The sequence below is a fragment of the Geotrypetes seraphini genome, chromosome 6 (genome assembly GCF_902459505.1).
Source record: "Geotrypetes seraphini chromosome 6, aGeoSer1.1, whole genome shotgun sequence".
NCBI lineage: Eukaryota > Metazoa > Chordata > Amphibia > Gymnophiona > Dermophiidae > Geotrypetes > Geotrypetes seraphini.
The window spans coordinates 33,194,685-33,207,282 of record NC_047089.1 but is presented as its reverse complement, the minus strand read 5'-3'; positions in this window follow the sequence as shown (position 1 = coordinate 33,207,282).

Below are 12,598 nucleotides of genomic sequence, written 5' to 3'. Positions count from 1 at the left end.
ATAAAATAGGATTTCGGTTTAGTATTGTACAGTAGATGGTTTTTGCAGCAACCGTATATCTCTGCACTTATCAAAAAAGGTAGGTTGTTTGCATGTTCGATGTTTAAAAGCGGTAGCTAGTTAGGAAAAGCTGATGTCGACAACAAACGTACGTTTACGTTTTAATAGCAGTTAGATAACAAGAACCAGGGCATAGGTAAATTTTAAGATGACATCATCACAATTCCAAAGCCATTGATTGGGGAAGATTAAATCGCAGAGGTAGCCACACAAGGTTGGGTTTAATTTGTTTACTTCTATCGAAATTAATAATAGATAACTCTGCACCGCTCTAAAAAAAGATTTTTAAAAGAAGTGTCAGCCGCAGTCATCCTCGGACCGAAAGAGAAATTAAATCATTTTTTTTCATGCTGTCTAGTCTACTTGGCATTTACATGGCACCCTGCCCAAGGCACCTTACAAAGGCTTTCTTTCATTTGTAAGCAGGTCATCAATCAAGAAATGGATTTATGATTGTAATGTGCAAATTCATAAGTCATTATTTTTCTTGGATGGAAAATGTACTTATGTTATTTGTGGTGTTTGCCATGAACTAGAAGATGCCCACAACTTTCCATTACATGGAGTCAATTTGGTTTTTCCTATCTGCTGCTAAACTAAGCCAGGTTTGAACTAGGTATCTACTGTTTATTGTTTATTTGACTTCAGCTCTCACCTTTTTCAATTTGTAGGTAAAGATGAGTTACATTCAGGTGCTCTAGGTCTTTCCCTGTCCCTGGAAGGCTTGCAAATCTAAAAAGGCAATTCCGAGATGGAACGACATCTATAAAATGCCAGTATCAATATGTAAAAACGTAACATATCTCAAACAACTGAATTCAATGATAATCCGCTTCCCCTCCCCCTCCCCCGGGGCAGAAGCTGCTTTTGGATTTTCATAATTAACATAATTTGTGTCTTAAGAACATAAGAACATAAGAAGTTGCCTCTGCTGGGTCAGACCAGAAGTCTATCGCGCCCAGCAGTCTGTACCCGTGGCGGCCCATCAGGCCCATGACCTGTATGGTGATCATTGTCTGAACCCTTAAATCCCTCTTGGTCTTGTCTGTCTTTGATGCGGCAACAAGAGTCTTGTCTGCCGATCAGATTCCTACCACCTGCAATGTCCATCCATCATGTGCCCAGTTGCTTAAGCCTCTTACTGTTACTGTAAGAGATTCATCCATCGTTGCTGGCATCAAGGAACATTTCCAACATTTAAGACACTTTTTTTTTCCTGTTCATCCACTACTCAATGCCGAGATGAATGTATGTGAACTGCAAGCTAGGGTGACCGATGTTTGCACTGCTGATGTTAAATTATGGAATTCATTGTTAAGTCAGTTGCAGCTACGTGTAGATAGGTTAAAATGTAAAAAATTGTTAACAACACAATTGTTTGTTTCAGCATATTTGTGAAGCCGCTGTTAGATTAGTGGCATAGTAGGCTCAAATTTGAGAGAGAATATGTTAGGATGCTGTTGTTTGATGTTTGCTTTTGAGGGTTATGTATATGCTTATGTAAGCTGCCTAGTTAATAGACAGTATATAAATTTAAAATAAATAAATAAATATTCTACCGCATAAAGGTATGTTTTAGCACACAACTGCAAGGGAGGTATACATATGGTTAGAGCATGGGAGGAGAGTGGGTGTGTCGTCAACTTACATACAGCACATAACTAATAGAATAAGATGTTGCAATGTGCATATTTTCTTTATTTTCTTTTATTTTTTTATAATTCTTTATTCATTTTTGCATCTTACAACAAGTGAATTAAACATAATATAAACAATTTCCACATATCACTTGTATTTACAATCAAATATTCTTATATGATAAATTAAATACCCCCTTTTTATTATCAATCCTATTTCAAATGATATTAATTCCCCAACCTACCCCCACATATATACTACCCATGTGCTATGATATCTGACCATTAGAATAAATAGTCAATGGTCCCCATATTTTTTAAAAATTCTTAATATTTCCTTGTTGTAACGCTATCATCTTTTCCATCTTATATATGTGACAAACTGAATTCCACCAAAATGTATAGTTTAATTTAGTATAATCTTTCCAATTTTGAGTAATTTGTTGCATAACGACCCCTGTCAATATTAATAATAACTTGTTATTTGCAGAAATCGGGCTCTGAGTTCTCATTGCTGTACCAAATAATATAGTGTCATATGAGCGTCCTACATGGTTCTCTAATAATTTATTAATTTGGGGCCAAATTAGTTTCCAAAAAGCATTTACACAGGGACAAAAATAAATTAAATGATCTAACGTCCCAACTTCTAATCTACAACATATTTTCTTTATTATTATTATTTATTTATGTATAAATTTTCAAATATATTCACAAGAATACCTCTTGTTACATGAAATACAGGGAAATCAAAAGAAATTTTACAATAGAAACAATAGGAAATCAAAAATTTTCCTCAAATACATTTTCACCCCTTCTTAGACCACAATAAAAAAAGGGGGAGGCCATACAAGATTAATGAAGATAATTAAAGAAACATTTTCATTATAAGAAAAGGCGTGGTATGCAAACAGTTAAATCATTTTTTTTCCTACTTTTTCATTCCTCAATGATCTTTTTGACATCTATAAACTCCTTCAAATGAACTGGCCAAAAAAAAAGTATATTTACATTACATTACATTACATTAGGGATTTCTATTCCGCCTATACCTTGCAGTTCAAGGCGGATTATAAAAGAGCTAACTGGACATTTCCAGTGAAGTTACAACAGTTTTTTTTTTTTTTGGGGGGGGGGGTTTGGGTTACAAGGGAGGAGAGGTACCTGGATTAATTCCAGAAGAACTTGCAAATTGGATATTAAATTGACTGTACATTACTGTGTGATATAACAAATAGATTACAGTTAGAGTACAAATAAGATTACGTTACATTTCAAGGATCTGAATACTTGGTTGGTGTTTTGGGGAGGAAGAGATTATTTAAGTGGAGGTTTTGGGGGAGAATTTATCTAGGAGGAGGGGGAAGGGTTGGGTTAAGATATCTGGATAAATTTTTTGAAAAGTTGGGTTTTGATTCTTTTCGAAAAGTTTTGAAGTTGCCCGTTGCCGTCAACAGGTTGGAGATGGAGTGGTTAAGTTTTGCTGCTTGCGTCGCCAGAAGATTATCAAATATCTTTTTGCGCTGAGTGCCCTTGAGTGGAGGGAAGGCAAAAGGGTTTGGAGTTCTTCTTTGTCTTGAGGTGAGGATCTGGTTTAGGCGGTTGTTTAGATAGGGGGGGGCGGAGCCATTTAATGCTTTGAATAATAGACAGTAGAATTTGAATTGAATATTTGACTCCCAGATATCTAACCAGGCATTTACAAGGATATGCATGCAGTAATGATGCACCCAATTTACTAGTTTCCTGACGCAAGGAAAGAAAAACAATGTGCATATTTTCAAAGAGGTCTACACCAGCGGATGTAAACTCAATCCTCAGGAACAACCTGGCCAGCTGGGTTTTCAGGATATCAACAGCAAGATGTATCAGCATGCAGTTTCTCCACTGCATGCAAAAATCTCTCATGCATATTCATCGCGGGTTTCCCGAGGTCCCAACTGGCCAGGTGGTCCATGGGTTGACAAAAATCACTGATCAACACCATTTGAAGTGAAAAACACATTTTGCTCTAAGCAGAAAAACCAGAACTGGTTGAGATAAAGGATGGCGGAGCTGAATTTAATGGCTCAGTACATTTCTGCTCTGCTCGACCGCTTTCCTATGCTCCAAACATGCAGGCATTGATCATCACTTTATGTTCACCAACTGTTCTGGCAACTAATAATTCTATAGATTAGATGCTGTGAGTTCCTTCTTCCGCCTCCCCTGGGAGCCACCTCTTTCTCCAAAACACATTTACTAAAACCTTTACTCTTACTGTGATAAACAAAAGGCCATAACACAGAAAACAGGAACATTAATCTAAGCAGACTGTTCATTTTTAAAGGCATTAAATCCCTCCAACAGGGAGAGGGGGTGGCAGTCATATCTCCTGAGGTCAGCAGATGCAAATTTACCAATTAAATTGCATATTCCCACCCTGGACTTAATAATTAACAGGTATTTTTATTGATCAAAATTCAGATGTGACAAAAATAAAATTGTTTTCCATCATTAAAAAGTTCTGATTTTTACACTGCAGATTTCACAGTATAATATATTAGGAAGCACGATTCCAAAGATATTAGTGCAAGGAAATCTATACAAATGTGTGAAGTTCCTTAGGGCTCCTTTTACGAAGCCGCTTTATCGCACGCATCTTTTTAGTGCGCGCTAACCCCCATGCTGGCTGAAAAACTACCGCCTGCTCAAGAGGAGGCGGTAGTGGCTAGCGCGGCCGGCAAATTAGCGCGCGCTATTACGCGGGTTAAACCGCTAACGCGGCTTTGTAAAAGGAGCATTTAGTGATCTTGTTTGGGGGAGGGCAATTTCTACTGGGAGTTAGCTGGCTTGATCAGAGGGTTTGAAAACTGCCCTTTGTTAAATAGTTAAAAAATAGAAGCAGAGTTCCACTCCTGGGCTACGATCTGCTGTTCCAAAAGGAGCATTTTGGGAGCCAGGACTGGATCAAGGGCAGTCCCACTGCATTCCGAATACTTAGGGCTGCCAGATGTCTGGATTTCCCCAGACACGCATGATGTCATCGCGTGACGGCTACGCATGCGCGGCCTTCCTCCCTACCTGACAAGAGCAGGCAGCGGGGGGAGGGGGGGGCTATGGCAGGCTTGGGGGTGGGATTAGGGCGGGTATGGGTGGAACTAGGCGGGCCTGGGGGTGGGGCTAGGCGTCTGGATTTTCCAAAAGGATAATCTGGCAACCCTAAGAATACTGGTTCAATCTCTGGTGCTTAGAATACTGGATTATTGTAACTCTTCACTTGGCAGGCCCAACAGTCAAATTTACATAGATTGCATAAGATTCAGAATACAGTCGTACGTCTGATTTTTGGTCTAAAGAAATCGGATCATGTTGCTCCATAAAACAGACAACTCCATTGGTTACTATTTGAGGCCAGGGTACTGTTCAAAATTGGGGATTCTTTGTTACAAGACTCTTCATGGTCAGGCACCTGGTTATTTATTAGCACAATTTACGCTTTTCAAGATGGATCGTCCACTAAGGATAACTTCATTGTTTGAGTTTCCTTCTGCGTGAGGTTGTCTATATAAGAAATTTTTGCACCGAACATTTGCATACCAGGCTAGTTGGGACACAGAACTATATACTGTTTGCCTCTTTGGTTTCATATATACAGTTTCGAAAATGATTGAAGACATCCCTCTTTGTAAGATCTTTAGGAAACTAAGGGCTCCTTTTAATAAGGTGCGCTAGCGTTTTTAGTGCACGCAGGAAATTACCGCGCGCTACACCTTGCGCTACACTTCTAGAACTAATGCTGGCGTTAAGGTCTAGCGCACGCGGCAATGTAGCGCACACTCTTCCGCGTGTTAAAGCCCTAACGCAGCTTAGTAAAAGGAGCCCTAAGGAATATGGCAATTCTTTTTTATAATTCGCTATATTGTACAGTCTCTTGATTATGGATTGATCTGGAAGGTTTTGCAGTCTAGAAATGTGTTTTAATGTAATAGAATGTAATGTAAGTACAAGTACAAATTGAAGTTTCAAATATATTCTTGCAGGTTTGTCATGCATTATAACGCCATGCCAGTGCAAGAAATGCCATTTTGAGTCAGCTCAAGGTCCCTGTCTCTGACAGTGGCCAGTCTGCATTGACCCCAACAGTAGATCTGTTTTTCATAGCTCATTTCCAGGGATGAACGATGGCTCTCCCAAGTCTACACGTGACCAAACTTTTTGGGGGGACTTTTCCTCCAGGAATTTGTCCAGTCCTCTTTTGAATCCCACTATGTTGTCCCCTTGACCACAGCCTCTGGCAACAGATTCCACAGCTCCATTAGAAAAGTACCTTCTATGGTTAGTTTTCATACTTCTGGTCATTAGTTTCATGAACATAAGAATAGCCTTACTGGGTCAAGGTTTTAGAGGCCTACATTTCCAGCGCCTAGGGTCCTTGCAAAATCATGGCCAGCACCGCCCCTAAACATGTCTACTTCCAGGATTCGATGTTACTAGGCACCATGGACCCAGACGTTGGTCCCAGAAGGCGCTAATTTTTTTTTTTTAATAAACTTTTAAAACTAGTTTCTAATGGCATGACCAATTACCACGCCACTTAGAACCAATTAAAACACTTAGGGCTCCTTTTACGAAGCCGTGGTAGCGGTTTAACGTGCATAATAGCGCACGCTAAACTGCCGGCCACACTAGCCGCTACCACCTCCTCTTGAGCAGGCGGTAGTTTTTCGGCTAGGGCGGGGGTTAGCACTTGATGAAAAGTCCCGTGCGATAAAGCCGATTACGCGGCTTCGTAAAAGGAGCCCTTAAGTTAGGCGACAGCAGGCGTGATCTAGGTTCCTACTGGTGTCTAACTTTTGGCAACTTTTAGAGAATCCGTGTCTAAGTGCATTAGCACCTGGCCATAAATGAAAATAAAGGCATTTTTTTGCAGCTGCGGTAAAAATGCCTTTAGCATGCGGGAAAGACCCACAGAAAGACATGTTAAAACAACTTTTTACCGCAGCTTAGCAAAAGGGTCCTTAGTGAAACTGTTCTCTAAGAAACCAGAAGTTGAGGCCAGCCTGATAACTGTGCACTGTCAAGGGATGACCTGAATTTTGATTCCTGAGCTGAATTTCTTTTCTTCAGTCTGGGGATGATTTTAAAGCAATGTGGACCATGGACTCAACACAGGCTGTATTTCGTCTAGGCTGCTTGCATCAGGACTTGCAATTAGCTGTGCAAAAGCGACCGTCTCTTTCCTTGACTCCGACACCTAGCAAAACGGTATCTACCACAGATCAATCAAAGTTAGACACCATTTGTAAAATTGCATCTAGGGACGCCTAAATCGACCTAGGTTCTGGGATCTTAAGCCAGAGTTTTTCTGACCTAATATGCTGGCGTCTAACATAGACGCCTATGTCAATCCATGACAAACTCTGCCCCTAACCACACCTCCTTTTTGTGTAGGCACAGGCAAGCACCTTGGTGTAGATGCCCGCTGTGAAGTGGTAGGCACTTCCGGCGAATTCATTTTTAAAATTTTTTATTAATCGGTTTTTATTGGCGCTTTTAATTATCAGTGCCAATTAATTCAAATACTTGAAGGGTATTAACGTAGAACAAAATCTTTTCCAGAGAAAGGAAAATGGTAAAACCAGAGGACATAATTTGAGGTTGAGGGGTGGTAGATTCAAGAGCAATGTTAGGAAATTCTACTTTATGGAGAGGGTGGTGGATGCCTGGAATGCGCTCCCGAGAGAGGTGGTGGAGAGGAAAACGCTGACTGAGTTCAAAGAAGCGGGGGATGAACACAGAGGATCTAGAATCAGAAAATAATATTAAAAATTGAACTAAGGCCAGTACTGGGCAGACTTGCACAGTCTGTGTCTGTATATGGCCATTTGGGGGGAGGATGGGCTGGAAAGGGCTTCAATGGCTGGGAGGGTTTAGATTGGCTGGAGTAGGTTTTGACTGAGATTTTGGCAGTTGGAACCCAAGCACAGTACCGGGTAGAGCTTTGGATTCTTGCCCAGAAATAGCTAAGAAGAAAAAAATTTAAATTTAAATTGAATCAGGTTGGGCAGACTGGATGGACCATTCGGGTCTTTATCTGCCGTCATCTACTATGTAACCAATTAAAAAACAATTAAGTTAAGCGCCAAACTCAGTAGGTGCCCTGTTCTAGGCACCTACTGATAAGCGCCTTTTATAAAATCAAGGCCTGACTGCTAAAGACAGATGGCGATTTTGTGGGTGGTCCAGAGGTGCAGTTGGCTCGTATGCAATTAAGTGCCGATGCACTGCACTTAACCTCCTAAGTTAACTGGACAAATTAAATCACATAAAATACAATCCTATCTTTATATGGTTTATTTAAGCAATTAAGTGTTAAATATCGACCTTAACCAGATAAGAGATAACTGGCTGCAGAAACCCAGATTCTGGCACCTAGATATGTCTTGATATTGGCCAAACAAACATTGACCACTCTAAGCTGAATATTTACTTCATACTGTATTTCACTCTCTTATACCAAATAATACATTTGCACAGAAATTTGTGATGAAAATGGGCCCCTATTTGCTGGATCCTTGGCCTCATAAGGAAAATAAATATTTCCTTCTGGCCAAATCTGAGAACATAAGAATTGCCGTACTAGGACAGACCGAAGGTCCATCAAGCTCAGTATCCTCTTTCTAACAGTGGCCAAGTAGTACAAAAGGAGGTGGGAGCAGACAATGAACACTCCACTGAAGATCACTGATGTAAAACCAACGTGTTTATTTCAGAAAAGGACACAAGCAGAAGCTGTGGACTCGACACAGCACTGTGTTTCGGCGTCTGAGGAACGCCTGCATCAGGGGTCACTATGGCATATATGTTCACAGATGACAGGTCTGGGATAAAACAAAGCTCAATCCAACTAATATGCCAGAGTAACCAAAATCACTGAACAGTGTGGGTTTTCTGTCCTGCTGGACTTTTTGGTGTTTAATCCAACAGTGTCCAATCCAGGTCCCTAGTACCTGGCAGAAGCCCAAATAGCAATATTCCAGAGATGAGATTGTGATGTCATAAAGCCTCATTCCACCAATGCCTAAGAGTCAAACTCATCAGTGATGTCACAATGCCTTGTTTGTCCTATACTTGGCTCACATAAGAACATAAGAATTGCCATACTGGGACAGAATGAAGGTCCATCAAGCCCAGCATCCTGTTTTCAACAGCGGCCAACTCAAAAGTTAGATCCTGAAAAAGCACCGTTTCCTGTGCTTAAAAAGCAGCTATTATACAGTACTTTTGTGGCTGTATGTTTTACTGAATATAAATGCTTCTTTTGCAAAAGGCTCCATATTCTGTGAGGTGTTTGTAAATTACTATGCAGATGAAATTGAAAAGGTGTTACCCCGCTGAGATGCTATCTGGATAGTACTACTCAATACCTCTACAGACCACTTTGGTACTGTCTGGATAATGTCAAGGTGACCTGGGCTGAAGGCACAATTTAGTTAGATAGCAGTGATTTTCAACACTGCTACTATCCATATAGATTAGAACAGACAACCAATACAAATGTGTCCTCAGAGACATCCAAAAGCTAGGTGTGCAATTTAGGCACACTTTTGAAGCAACTATAAATAACAGTATTGAACAGCTAATCTTTATTGCTAAAGATTTCTCAAAACATAGTTTCTTTTATATTTGTACTGATTAGAGGCAATAAACACAATTATTAATCTGAAACTTAATTACATCCTAAGCACAACTCCTCTTCTGAGTCCATAAAAATCCTGTATACATTTTACCTAAGAATCTGTGCATTAATAATCATGTTATTTCGGTTAAAAATGATATTACCTTGTTGGGGGTTATACTGGATGCAAAACTGACAATGAGCGCCAAAGTGGCGAAAGTTGCACAGAAAGCATATCCCTCTGCTCCTTCTCCTCCGTTCTCCATCTGGGTAAATAAAACTGTTATCGTTCCAGTCTCCTCTGCTCAAAACCTTGGAATCGTCTTCGCATGTCCCCTAGTTTTAGTATTTTTGGAAAGAGTGAACAAACGATTCACATCTACCCTTTCCACTCCACTCAGTATTTTATGGACCTCTGTCATATCGCCCCTGAACCATCACCTCTCCAAGCTGAAGAATAAATAATAATAACAATAACCCAAAAAGTTCTAGGCGGTTCAAAGAGTAAGAAGGACTGGGCATTCCAGTGATTCTAGTGATAATACAAAGCGATCAGAAAGGCAATATAATATTTCAATAATGAAAAAATACAGTATGGAACTATAACATAGTCATCAATCAAGAACAAATTTTTTGAACAAATAGATCTTAACCGATTTTCTAAAAGTGTAATAAGATGCAGATTGTTGAATCAGATCATCTAGCCATAGTTGGACTTTACCTGCTTGATAAGCTAAAGATCGATCAAAATACTTTTTGTAACAGCAATTTTTAGGATTAGGAAAAGCGAATAGACCAGAATGTCGAGAAGATCTAGTTGAACAGTACAGTTCAAAATGAGAGAAGAGATATAACGGAGCTAATCCAAGTAACATCTTAGAGCAGTGGTCTCAAACTCAAACCCTTTGCAGGGCCACATTTTGGATTTGTAGGTACTTGAAGGGCCTCAGAAAAAATAGTTAATGTCTTAAAGAAATGACAATTTTGCATGAGGTAAAACTCTATATAGTTTATAAATCTTTCCTTTTGACTAAGTCTTAATAATAACATTGTCATTTATAGCTAAAGAGACATATGATCAAGAAACTGTTTTATTTTACTTTTGTGATTATGATAAACATACTGAGGACTTGGCGGGCCGCAAGTTTGAGACCACTGTCTTAGAGCAAAGACAAGCACATTTAAAAAGTATTCTTGCTTTCATTGGTAACCAGTGCAGATGACAGTAGTAAGGGGTGACATGTTCTGCTTTAGCCTTGCCTCATGGAGAAGTCGTCCCATCTCTCTTATCATTTTTGTCGCCCCTCCCTATGCTTACTGATGGCCAACCACTTTCAAAAATTCTATCACACTGATAATACCAGCAAAAATCACTATCTTTGGCACTGTCAAAGGAACTCTTAAAGGCTGCCCAAAGTTGGGTGCTCAGTTTTGCACGGAGATCTAAGATCTGCCTGAAAAGTAATTGATGTAATTGGTCATAACAATCAATTATTGGTGTTAACGAGCACTTAATTGGGAAAATTAAGAGTTACACATGGATCTGCTCTATCCTATTCTATAAAATGTGCACTTAATTTTCATAGTGCACAGCTCCAAAGGGGGTGTGGCCATGGAAGGGGCATGGGTGGGTTTAGGGCGTTCCCAGAGTTTAGGCGCAGTGTTATAGAATACATTTGCGTACCTAACTGCATAAGCATTCTCACCAGCCTTTTGGCAAGCATAAATACTTAAGCGCAAAGTAAGGCGTGAAATGTACTCTAAGCTAGCATTCTTTATAAGTCTTTATTGAAAGTGGAACAGAGAACGCATACACAAATGCCAGTACAAGAAAGTGTCATTACAAATCAACTGATCATCATCAAACGCCCAACTGAACAAAGCGGGAAAACAGTGCACCCCCTTTGCTATGCGCCCTCCTCTGCACACCCGTTTTTCAATAGGAAACACGAACAAACATGCTAGCCCTACGCATAACAAAACTCAAGCTCTCTAAGGGCCTAGCCATCACCCACACTCCACATACTCCTCTCTCCTCCCTTCCACACTCAAACACACACTCATCCCCTCACACATACCTGCACCCCCCCAAAAAAAAAGAATATAGACATAGATTGCAGCAAGAAACGAGCCTATGGTCTTGTCCTAGTACTCAATGCTTTGGCAGTCAAGGAAGTGAGTTTACACTGCTCCATAACTCTTTCTATCAGTCCGAATCTCCAAACCAGCCAATTCTGCATGGATTGGCCTTTATAAAATAGCAACTGAATGCAGATCATCCCAGTGCCCAACTTTGGACAATCTATACAGAATGTCCCCGTCTTCACCCTGTTTTATAACATGCAACCGGATCTACATATATTTTTTTTGCATATAAAAAATCTAAAATGAGCAACAATATAAGATGGAGCTAACCCAAATAAAACTGTAGAACAAATACATCCAAATTTAAACAACACTCTAGCCTCGAACGGCAACCAGTGAAGTTTTTGATAATATGAGCTGATGTGATCATGTTTTTTTCAATTAAAAATCAAACTAATTGCTGTGTTTTGAATTAATCTTAGCCGACTAGTTGTTTTTTTTTATGAGCACCCAAATAAATAACATTACAATAATCTAATATTGAAAGAATTGACGATTGATCCAGTATTTAAAAGATATAAAATCAAAATATTTTCTAATGGTATGCAACTTCCAAAGAGTAATAAAACATCTTTTGAGCATTGGAGCAGTTATCACCGGTGCTAAAATCCACGCTATGCGTTAGTAAAGGAGGGGGATTGTTTGGCGTTGTACTGCACTTTAGGGAAAGGGTCCCTACATGCTTAAGATCTGATTCTGACTTCAAAACTAATAGGCTCTGGATAAATAATTTTGTTTAAATATATCTCAAGGAAGCCTCAGCCCCACCACTCCACCGCTGTATAATCTTGCAACTGCGGGAAGTATTACGTGGTGCCTCATCATTGGCCGTCCCCGTTAGTCTGCTTAGAATAATTATTGTGTAATTTATAATAATTTATGATTTTCAATAAATATATACTTTCAAAATGTCTAAATATGTGGTACTTAGTACTTAGCTTAAAACTCGCTTGAACTTTGCTTCATGGTCAGCCAAACCTGGGAATAAGACCTGACATGTTTCGCTCAAACAGCTGTATCAAGGGTCACCCGAGGCTGCCGTTGTCATCCGACTCCACTAACAATCTTTCGCACACATTGTTAGTGGAGTCGGATG